Source organism: Leptinotarsa decemlineata, unplaced genomic scaffold (assembly GCF_025532065.1).
Source record: "Leptinotarsa decemlineata unplaced genomic scaffold, Ldec_3_MD MMD2_tig00004307_RagTag_RagTag, whole genome shotgun sequence".
In the NCBI taxonomy this organism is placed as follows: domain Eukaryota; kingdom Metazoa; phylum Arthropoda; class Insecta; order Coleoptera; family Chrysomelidae; genus Leptinotarsa; species Leptinotarsa decemlineata.
Window position 1 is genome coordinate 21,423,961 of NW_027412606.1, and position 12,076 is coordinate 21,436,036.

Genomic DNA, 12,076 nt, shown 5'->3' on the forward strand with positions numbered 1-12,076 from the left:
AAACTGAAACTTGAAAGTGCAAACCCTTCGTATTTTACAGTCTTCCAAATTGTGAATAATAAGGTTGAGTTACTAAACCCAATGCCTTAAAAATATTGAATTTATTTATGGGGTACCTATACTCAATAAAAATAAAATATCTAAAAGTTGCTGAAGAACTAATTACCACCACGATATCGATGGTGTCCTACTTGAATAACTAAACAAAAATATTCTTACTGAACATACCTATAATTTTGAAGAATTTTTCAAAGCTGTGATAAAGAATCGATAAGAGGAATCCATACCCACTTTGAAACGATTTTACTTATATTCATGCAGCTTACACCGATCGCTTCAAAAAAATATTCTTGAGATGGGTAACTATTTTTTTTCGATTTTTCTTCGATAAAAAAAAATCTGTACTTGATTGTTTATAAATAATGGAAAATGGGAGTTTCCCTCCAGTGAATATATGTTTTGAAAATTCGGTACATTTCCAAATCATTACATTTTCAAATTAAACCATTGAGAAGTAAAATAGAAAATGCATTTTCCGCATCCAGTTCATGGCGCCCTCTAATCATCCGAGAATTCGTTTTCCGAGATTGCAATTGCAAACCACCCCGAACCCACAGGCGTACGGAATCTTCCGCAGACATATTACGTTCATTGTATCAGTGTGAGTTTGTATTTATACGAATTATGTTATTACGTTTCGGTAAATATATACTTTTTGGTTCTTTTGTGATCATGGGAAAGTGAGAAAAGACGTAGTCGTAGAAATGTCGGAAAGAAATCATTGATGACAAGGTAAGTGTTTCTGACTATTCAAATAATTAGATTCATCACACCATTTTGGAAATTTGAACGATTTCTTTATAACTGAGCAACGATGATTAAGGCAAATTTATTGGAATTCAACTTCGCATGCAATTTTTTTTTATATGACAAAACGAGTAATCATGCCCGATTCTCCATTCATAGAAGAAAAAAATCGCGTTCTTTTCATATGAACGTCTCTAGATCCATGGTTTATTGGGATACAGGTTGTCGAAGTTTCATTTATTGATAAATTATATTTGAACTTTTCGGTTATCTCTCAAAAACAGTTTTTATTATAAAGAATCATACATATTGTATGAATGTTCACTAACAATTTATCCTACGACCAAGCACATATAATTGAAGTATTAATATGGAATTGTAGGACAGGAAACGTTTTGATAATGCTATTATTTTCATTTTGGTATATATTTCCTTTAAATTTATAATTTCCTTTCGTTCATAGGGTTTCCGGGAAACAATTTATAACTTAACGTTTTTCAGGTATTCCCAGAGAAATTTTTTGAAAACCTTTTGAATGGAATTGTAATACCTTTTTAGTTTCTGTATGAAATTTCTGAAAAAATATGTCCTTAAATAATTGGTTATCAAGTGGTATGACTGAACGGACGTATCTCAAGATAAGGGATACAAGGAACAATTGAAAAATTAAATATGTACGGGTTGCTTGAGAAAATATATTAGGGAATATTGAATTTTATTAGCATAAGTGGATTAGGAAGACCCGGGGGAAAACCCCGATTATGAATAATGAAAAATTAAATGACTCAAACAAGATTAGTTAGCAATACATAAAATAAAGATAATGGCATAAAACAGTCTGTTTTGTTGTACAAATTTTAGAGCTGGCAACTCTAGGCTAAATACTAAAAAATTAAGATTCACTTCTAAAAATATAATAATTTCGATAGCAAGCTTTTGAGATCGAACATATACCATTTCAGATATCCCCATGTTGGTCTTGGCCTCATCGAGTATGTGGTATTCGAAACCTGTCAATTCGTAGATTATCATTGTTATATTAGTTACTTTCCGTCGTAGGTTGTAGAAAGATCATTATTTCGTTTTTTGTAGGACAAAGTCAACTACTGACAATTCTAAAAAGAGTGAAGAGTTCATTTCCACTTTTCCAACATCTGTTCAAGTTTCGGTAAGGTAATCCATTATTCCCATGAAACATACATAGTACTTCCTTGTGGATACATCAGCAGATTGATCAAACATTTATTTTTCAGTGATAATATCAGTGATGCTGTTCAGTCAATGTGTAGCAAATATCTCTCTGCCGTAGCCTCACCCGTTCAAAATGTGGAAACGACTGATAGGATTACCCAAAGGTAGAAATATATTCGTTATGATCTATCTGGTATGGAATTGTATGTTATTTTTTCAGGTCTTGTATAGGCATATTTCTGTAGGGGCGACGTTTGACAGATATCGGATATTTATTTATTTCTGCAATTAGCAGAAATATCTAAGCAACCACCATTCGATTATACATTGAGTGATATGTATCCAATTCAAGAATATAAAATGGGTTTGAAAACCAAAGTTAGTATGCAAAATGTGCAATATCAAAAAAACCATTCATCTTATAGAAGAAACCGACGGAGGAATGGACATAAATAGCGTTTTAACGTTGGCCACAGTTTCAACCGGAAATGGCTACTCTAAAGTAAATGAGATGCTCTCTGTTTTAAATGTACCGTTCATGAGTAACTCTACTTATCATCAACACCACTGAAATGTAGCTGATATCATTGAAGAGACTGCTTGGAAGGTCATGGAGGAAGCAGGTCAAGAAGAGGCTCGAATAGCTCAGGATTTAGGAGAGGTGGGTGATTTTCTCCTAGAAAGTACAGATTATATTTTGACCTATTACAGTGCTTTTCTTTAATCTGTCTTCTTCCCTCTTATTTTTGAACGAATTCAATTAGGAAATTGAAATGTGGAATGAAGTGTTAGTTTTCTGATTTCAGTGTCATGTAAATGAAAAATCTGCAATTTTATGTTGGGTAAATAATCTGAAAATATACCTTTGAAATTAGGTAAAGTAAGCCCGCCCATCTCAGATGGAGAAGTGTTTTTTTCCGTGCAACTTCATTTTTATTTGTGCAATGAAATGAAGATAATAATCAAAATTCAATGAACAGATAGAAAGCAAAGTATTTAAAAAAATTTGCCAGTACCTCCAGGCCCTCCAGGCCTGAGGAAACTAGTCGTAGGCACTAGTCGAAGAAGACTACGCACCTCAATAAAATCTGCTACGATGTCCAGGATTCTTTGGTCCAAAAAGTTGCAAACTTATGCAGAGGCCTGAAGAATATTCCATCACATGTATTCGGACAGCATGAAAAATGTCAGGAGATAGCATATTTCAAGTGTTCTGTAAGGTTAAATGAAGTTGATCATATCCTCAGCATAAGAGCGTGTGGTCTATTGGACGATATTGAAGTTTGTATCAACCGCTTAGTTTCAAATGCAACCATTGATAGCGGATTTAGATACCAATATCGCTGAAATATACAATGGCATCATCTGCAAATTTGTTGGAGGAAAAGGAATTAACTATTCCCGTAGAAAATCCTATGCGATACGTTGTAAAGCTGCTGCTATATCATTCAATTCTACCGGGAACTATTATAATGTTCTTGGAAAACGCAAAGATCTGTTTTATAAGATATGTAGAAAAAATCGAAAGGAGACGTGAACTTCAGAAAATCAGGAGACGCAAGAATAAAAACTTTCCAGAACTAAGAACTAAGAAAGAGCATGCTCTACCAGATGAGGATTATGGCCCGGATGCTAATCCTGATCCAGATTTACCTACTGATCTCAACAATCTCACAATATGTGATATCGAAACGAAAAAATTGGTTTTCATTCATATTTTACCATATTTAATTTAACCTTATTTTTTAAAAAACTTTGTGATCATAAATATTGAAGTTTTAGGTTAAGCAAATTGTGAATAATTTTTATTTCATGCTGCATAAAAAATAACAAAATTATTAGGCATTTTTTTTAGATTGTTAAGGACGATTTATTTTGGACGAATGATATGAAACCAAAATTAGAGATTTTTTACATGGCTTGCCTCTTGCCAGAACTGATAGATCCTAGATACCTGAGGAAATTGGAAATTAGCAATTCACCACGACAGTAAACATACAGAAATGAATTTCGATCAATAAAACATACTAATGAAAAAACGTTAGCTGCGTATACATTCGACATCATATTTTTGATACCTGAATAAATACATTTCAAATTGCTTTCAATTTTTTTCGTCTTTAGACAAAAAACAGCATATCTACTTCTCGACTGTCTGCCGTAACAATACAGTTTCCAAACAATCGAAGATGTATTTATCGATAGAAATATGGTTACCTAGGTATTTATTCGTGAATAAGGCAAATACTTAGATAAAACCCTGACCTCCGACTATGTGCGTTTATTGCAATATGCAACATAAAGGCGGAGATTGCGCGACGACGTGCTCGCCCGTTTCCGTAGTGAAATCGTCAGTAAATTGGGAGATGTGTCATTTGAAAAGTTGTCTTTGATCATCTCACTTGCATATTTTGGAACACGCCCACCGATCCGCTCGAAATTTTGAGGTTAATGCATTTTCACAACCCGAGTGCAGGTGTTCATTCCTCTTATTTTATTATTGGTGGCAGCAAATATATATTAGCAAAAGCAGTTTGATTTTATAACAGTTATACTAGTGTTTTTGAATTGTAGTAAATATACCATATTATAGAATAGTTGAGAAATTATCATTGAAGTGACAATATGGTAATGAAAATGAAATAGTATCTGAAAGCATTCTAATAAAATAATTTCATTAAAGCTACAGGAGACAGTTATAAAATAAGCTTGAAATAGTTTTATAACTATCATGAAAATCTCACAGAAAAGTGTTATAAAACTGCTACATAACAATTTACTTTTATAGGAAAATAAGATTTATAAATTAGTTGCAAAAACGTTTCTGTGGTAAGTTCCTGACTATTTTATAACGGTTTTTCAATTTTATTTCATTAACGTTTCTATGACAAATTTATAAAACACTTTTATTGCCTACAACTGTATTGTGTTCACCGATCATCTAATATAATCAATTAGCATTTTGGAGGTGATTATAAAATACTGATAAAATAAAACTGTTGCAACACCATGGAATTATAAAACAACTTTGCTGGTTGGATTGCTTCAATTTCGGCAGGCTGAGCAGTATCACGATGACGATGATTACAAAATATTATAGTCCCAAAAATAGGCGTTGTAGGACCTTGGTTTTGTTGTGATTGAATGGGCTTCAGTTGATTGGCTATTCTGTCTATTTGGAACAGTTCATCACGGTTGATTTTGGTGAAATTCGGGGTGTCGTAGACTTTTGGAGTTTTCAAGTCCGTCATTTCCAATTTAGGTAAAATCATGGGTTTTTCTTGTTGGATATAAATGTCATTTACATATTTTGTATCATGGATTTGGATTTCGCATGATTGTGGGATTCTGATCAATACTGGGGAATTGATTTCTAGGTATTGATCTGTTATACATTTGAAATATAGACGTTCTTCTTTGAAAGGGATTATCAATACTTGATCTTGTGTTACTTGTTCTACAATGGGGTCTTGCACGTTGATTTCCAAAAGATGGCATTTCTCTGAGGCTTTTCCTTAAAAAAAGTGAAGTGTGCAGTTATACGGTGGCGCAAAGTTCTCCGGGCAGTAATATGTGTTTTCTAGGAACGGGCAATCTTCTTTTTCGAACTGGATATCGCCCTGGTTCCGTGCCAAATATGGGTATTTGGGGAAAGACATCATGTGATTTTGGATAATAGGATATACATGATAGAATTCAAAGAATTTGGGCCTAACAATAGGGACGTGTATTGCAGAAATCAATTTGGTATTGACGAAACTGACTTGCGTTCCTAAAAATTGGTAATACGTGAGTGTATTCTTAAAATTTGGAACTTGATTTTGGTTATATATTTTCATTAAATATGTCGTCATCTCCTGTTCAGTTCAGTAGTAGATACAATTGAATTATGCAAAGTCTTCAGTTTTGAAAACATAATGGCATTTTTGATGTTATCTATAAAGTTTATCAAATTCTGACAGTCTAAGTTCAATTATAATAATGTTCCCTGAAAACTAAGGTAATTATCGACATTTCTTATTGTATCACTAATTGTTACCTGAAATCTTTCCTAATCTCGCTCGAACTTCTCTTGATTCGCGTTGAAAATTCTAATAGCGTAACTTTAATAGCGTTAATATAACGTTCCTCGTCATCAGAGTCGAGGTTGCCAAAAAGCCATTTGTTTACTTTACCAACTACATTGATTAGCCCTCTTTTATTGCGAGTATGGAATGAAGGTAATAGATTGTCGATTTTTCTCTGTGAAGTGCTAATGAGATATTCACTTCTGGTCAGCATATTCTCCGATAATCGGTGATAAGATTTTGGGTTAGTTACATTAACTTTGGAAATACTATTTTCGATTGATTCAAAATTTTTATTCAAATTTTGTATCTGATCGATAATGATTTTGAGGTCCAAATAGTGTAGAAAGGTATGTTTAGTGTATATGAGTCTAGTGTTTCCTAGTTGTATTGGGAGGATAAGATTGTCTAGGTGTAACGTCTATGTCATCCTTACAATATGTTAGTTGAACGACCAGGCAAAAGAGAAGAAACTTCATCCTCTTGATTTTCCTGTAACAATGTTGGTTCTTTAATATTTCTGGGTTTTCTAGCAGAACATGGTATGTTCCGGATTGTGTGATTAATTTTTCATCAGTTTCCTGATCGAGAGTAACCTTTTTGAATTTTGGTAAATTTTCGTTTCGGGGTTTAGTTTTTATATAAACTGTTTTTCGACCCATATATTGTGGGGCGTTTGACCTTTTTTCATTTGCTCTAGTTATTACTTTTTCTTCAGTTGTTTGATTCGCTCTTTGTATATTTTGGTACATATTTTTGCTAACTTCTTTGTGATTTTGAACATAGTTCGATATAATAACGTTATCGTTCATATCAAAAGGGTTAGAATCGTCAATATGTCCTTTGATAACTTCAAATGGAGTGAATTTGGTTACGCTATGTATAGAGTCATTATAGCTCAATAAAGCGTATTTTACCAATTGGTCTGGGGTGAGGTTTTTATTTTCTTCTCTTAAACAACGAAAATGTGCAATTAAGGTAGAAAGAAAACGTTCTACTGGGGAATTTGAGTTGCTATTCTTCGCTGTGGTAAAATGAAGTTGAATACGGTGAAGAGAGCAGAAGTTTTCCAAATCTTGATTTTTAAACTCCGTACCGCTGTCACTTGTGATTTTTAGAGGTAACCCATGATGAGTTACAAAATTCGAAAGACCTTCAACTATTTATATTCCTGTTGCCGACTTTAAAGGGTATGCTTGGCCGTATCGGGAGAAAGCATCAATAATGGTCAAGTAAATATGGTTATATATTCTGAAAATGTCGATGTGAATATGTTCGAATGATTTGGATGCAGTGGGGGTCAAATTGAACTTATTGGTAGGGGGATCTCTGTCATATTCGTTTTTTAGACATGTTTCACAATTGTTGATATAATTCTCTATATCTATAGACATATTCGGCCAATAATATCGTGATCCTAATGACCTTTTTACTTCGTTCATCCCTCTATGACCGGATTTGTATATGTGATAATACTCTAGCTTTTGCTTTTGTTCCTTCAAAGTTTCTACGTCAGTCAAAAATTTTGTGCAGTGCAATAATTTGAGTGAGGAATTTTTAAAAGTATTTTGGATCGTTACAGAAAATATTTCCGATAGTTGTGGGTTTTTAAAGTAGAGAGCGTAATACTGTTTGGGGTTCAAATATTCTCTTGCAAAAGTTTTAATTTGATTTTCGAGTTCGACTTTTGGAAAAGTAACGTATAGTCGGAAATTTTCGAATACCTTTTCCTGTCTAACTTTGGTTTTATCTATGTCTCCAACTGTCATAACTAGCTGATTTTTATACGTATTTAAAGATCGGTCTACTATTGGTGTTGTCAATATAGGGTTTTCGGCAGAAGTATGTACTATTTCCAAGTCTAGGGTTGACTTTGGTTGCAGGTTTTACCAATATGTTAGAAATTATATTAACTTTTGGGTTTTCAGCATTTGACGGCAGAGTATCCAATAGTGACTGATTTTCTAAGAAATCAGTGATATTCTCATTTTCTATATTTGGAAGATTGTTCAAGGTTTCTACTTCTTGTTCTATTACTTCATCAATGTCATCCAAATTAACATCGGTTGACACTGTTTCTAGTGCATTTATCTCAAAATTAGGTGGGTATCTAGAGAGGGCGTCTGCTGCTTGATTATTTTTACCATTTTTGTATTTAATGACATAATCAAACTCTTCCAATTTTAGGCGCCATCTCACAAGTCTTGAGTTTGGCTCCTCCGAGGAAAAAAGTCATTGCAGAGGTTTGTGATCTGTATAAATCACAAATTTCTTGCCAAACAGGTACGGTCGAAAATATTTACAGCTCCAAACTATTGCGAGCAGTTCTCTTTCTATTGTAGAGTAATTTATTTCAGCAGAGTTTAGTGTCCTAGATGCATAGCAAATGGGATGACCATTTGAAGACAAGATGCTACCCAATGCATATTTAGAGGCATCGGTAGAGAGTTCGAAATCTTTTTCGAAGTATGGGTAAGCTAACACAGGTTTTGAGAGTAGAATATTTTTACAAGTTTCAAAACAATCTTTGAACTCCTTGGTATGTTCGACTTTATTGTCCTTTTTTAGACATGAAGTCATGGGTTTGGTAATTTTAGCGAAATCTTTTATAAATTTCCGATGATATCCAAGAAGGCCAAGAAATGATTTAATTTATTTTTGTGTTCGAGGTTATGTAAAATTTTTAATCTTTTCAATTTTGATAGGATTCGGTTTTATATGGCCTAGAAATTCTACTTCTTTGCGTAGAAATTCGCATTTATCTAGATGGATTTTTGATTTAGCTTCCCTTAATTTTGTGAGGACCAATTTTAAATTTTGAATATGTTCTTGAAGGCCGGTACTGAAAATTATGATATCGTCCATATAGACCATGCAAATTTTGTGTTGTAGGTCTTTCAGTACTTCATCCATGGCCCTTTGAAAGGTAGAGGGCGCATTCTTCAACTCAAAGGGCATCCTCAAGTACTCGAAGTGCCCGTTATCTACGGTGAAAGCTGTCTTTTCGATAGAGCATTTACTCATCTCAATTTGGTGAAACCCGCTAGCAAGGTCCAGCGTGGTGAAATATTGAGCTCTACCAAGTTTGTCTAGTATATCCGCGATATTCGGGATAGGATATCGGTCGTCAATAGTTTTTTCGTTGACCTTTCGATAGTCAACGACTAAACGCCATTTTTGTTTACCCGATGCGTCTAACTTTTTTGGCACTATCCAAATTGGTGATGACCACGGGCTACAGGATGGTCTAATGATGTTTTTGTCAAGCATGTCTTTTATCTGTTGTTGTACCTCATTTTTGTGAACATACGGATATCTGTAAGACTTTGACTTTACGGGAATTTCGTCGTTTGTTCTGATTATGTGTTTGACTTTCGAGGTAAATGTCAGTTTGTCACCCGGTTCAAAAAATATGTCAGCATATTCCTTACAGAGCTATGTAATAGCGGATTTTTCTTCTGAGCATGTGATCGGTATGAATGAAATCCAGTATTTCATTCTTTTTCATGTGTGTGTTTGTCTGTTGTGGCGGGATAGAGAAAGCTTCGAGTTTATATGTTTCGAATTTTTGCGATTCGAAAAGGATTGCTTCAATATTGTTGTTTAATGTCATCGTAATGGATTGATCTGTAAGATTTTGAATTTCAATAGGTGCTAGTCCGTTTTTTGCTGAAGTAAGAGTTCGAGGTATAACAAGTTTTCCTAAATAACTTCTTTCAATCAAAATATCTCCTTCTGAAATATTAACCGGTAAATTTTTCATAATTTTTTCTTTGGGACCTACTGAGAAACTGAAAGTACTGTCGTTACTTTCTCTATATTTCAGAGGAATTTCTACATGTTCCCCAATCAATCGGTTATTTGTGAGATCAATGTTGAGATTAATATTGATCAGATCATTTAAACCAATCACACCGTCGAAATAATCATGAAAATCAAATGAAATAAAATCAATTCCATAATTACTATTGAATTCTGGAAAACACGGAACAAGAGCTCTATATCTAATGTTTTTACTACCTTAGTTGTTTTTAAAACAGTGTTCGAATAATAAATTGTGTTTGAACATAAATTCTCTATTATTGTTGGGCGTATTATAGATTTAGAGCTACCTGTGTCGATCAAGAGTTTCGATTTGGGATTTTGAATTTCTATGTAAGGAAGGGCGTTGTTTGAGAAGACATTGAATTCTTCTATGTCAGGTTTTCGTCTTGGTTGTCCGAAGGAAAATTTTGGTCTTGGTCATTCTATATTTTCGTCCGGCTTGGGTATTTCGGTATTGAAATCGTAGGGATTTTGATATTGATCATGTTGATACTCGGGTGGGGAATATAAATTTTCATCAGAATAGAAAGGGTCTGACATAAATTGATTGTCATATTCGTTAGAATGTAATTCTTCGAAAACAAAGTTTTGACTCTTACGTTGTTGTCCATTTGAATTCATATTAGTATTTCCGAAATTTTGAAATCCGTTATTTTGATATTGTCGGTTTCTTGATACTACAGTTGGGTTTCTCGAGGTTTTCGACATTGGTTCGGGTTTAGGTAATCGGTTTTGTGGTATTTGATTAGGTTTGAAGACATTTTTTTAAGGTCCGAAGACGTCACGTTTTGTTGGGAACCTAGTTTGTTGTTGCCTAGATTGAACTTGTATAGGCTGATTTGGCCAAACTGGTTTTTGACTATATTGTGACTGGAAAATGTTGAAATTTCCATAAAACTGGGGGTATTGCTGAAAGTGGGGTTGGAGATTTAAATAATGCTGGTTATGGAAATTATGCCTTTGTGAATTATTACCAAATTGTGGTTTAGGAACCAAATTAGTCCTGGGAGTTGTATTTTTTGTTTCGTTTGAACTTCCATACATTCTTTCAAAGTTTTCAAATCCATTCGCGTACGCCATTGCGTCTTCCAGTGAAGCTGGTTTTTTAATATGCATATCATTTTTCAGGATGCCAGTACACCCTGCAATGAAGGTACTCAGTGCTGTTTTATCATAGTAATTAATATGACATAATTTTTTGGGTTCGGTTAAATTGACATCATTACTTATTCTCTGGACAACATTACTTTTCAACAGTTGTGTTCTACTCCCAAAATTAATGAGGTTTTCTCCCTCATGGGGTTTAGTTCTCGTGAGTTCTTGAACTAAACAATCTAAGTCTCTGCGATCTGAAAAACTTTGGCAAAGAGCATTTTTCAGTTTTTTCCAAGTATTTAATTCTATCCTATTTCCTATCGTTGCTTCTGCTTTTCCTACTAATTTTTCTTGAATGCATTCAAGTATATGTTTTTGAAAAGCAGCATAATCGTTTAACAGGCTTTGACAACGAGGTATGGATTCGTTAAGAGTATTGCTCTTAACGTAGGGTTTCATGTTTTCCAAACGAGATTTAAAAAGGTTCCAGTCAGCCATTCAAGGTTCCGCTGGTGGCATGTTTGGAATATTTTGATTATTGTCTTCGACTGACAGATTATTTAATAGTTGCAAAATATTTTCAATATCGTTCATAAATTGTTGATTTTGATCAATAGAATTCAGTACCTATCGATCGGCAATAATTTAACTTCCAAATTCAATATAGTTATTATTATAATTTGTTATTTTCGCAATTAAATGTAATGTCAATATCCAATATTCAGTTGGAATCAACGTCACTACCCTATCTCTCCCAAAGTCCCCAAAAAGAGGGTTTAGGAAAGTCGAAAAGGAATTTGGCACTTACAGTTTGGTGATTTAATCTCTTGGTTCCTTTCCCGATTCTTTCTTCTGCAGAGAGCTAATTGAATCCCTTCGATCCTCGCTAAAGAAGTTGAAACTTCAAATTCACGAAAACGATTTCTGGCACAATGCAAATGTTCTTTTTCACGACCGCGATAATCCTACCGACTGCGCCAATTATGTATTGGAAATCGAGAAATTAGTTTTTAAAAAGAAAATCCATTCCACATAAGATTCAAAAAAGCGTTTATTTTCTTAGAGAGCAGTACAAAGAATGAATCTTTATC

At 33.8% G+C, this 12,076-nt stretch overlaps 1 long non-coding RNA gene across 1 annotated transcript; it reads left to right on the forward strand.

Moving 5' to 3' along the window:
* Positions 1-1,436: 1,436 nt before the first annotated feature.
* LOC141484009 (uncharacterized) lies at positions 1,437-4,071 on the forward strand. The gene is made up of 3 exons (XR_012466408.1): positions 1,437-2,162; positions 2,219-2,659; positions 3,854-4,071. It is a non-coding gene; the product is annotated as an uncharacterized lncRNA (long non-coding RNA).
* Positions 4,072-12,076: the final 8,005 nt, after the last annotated feature.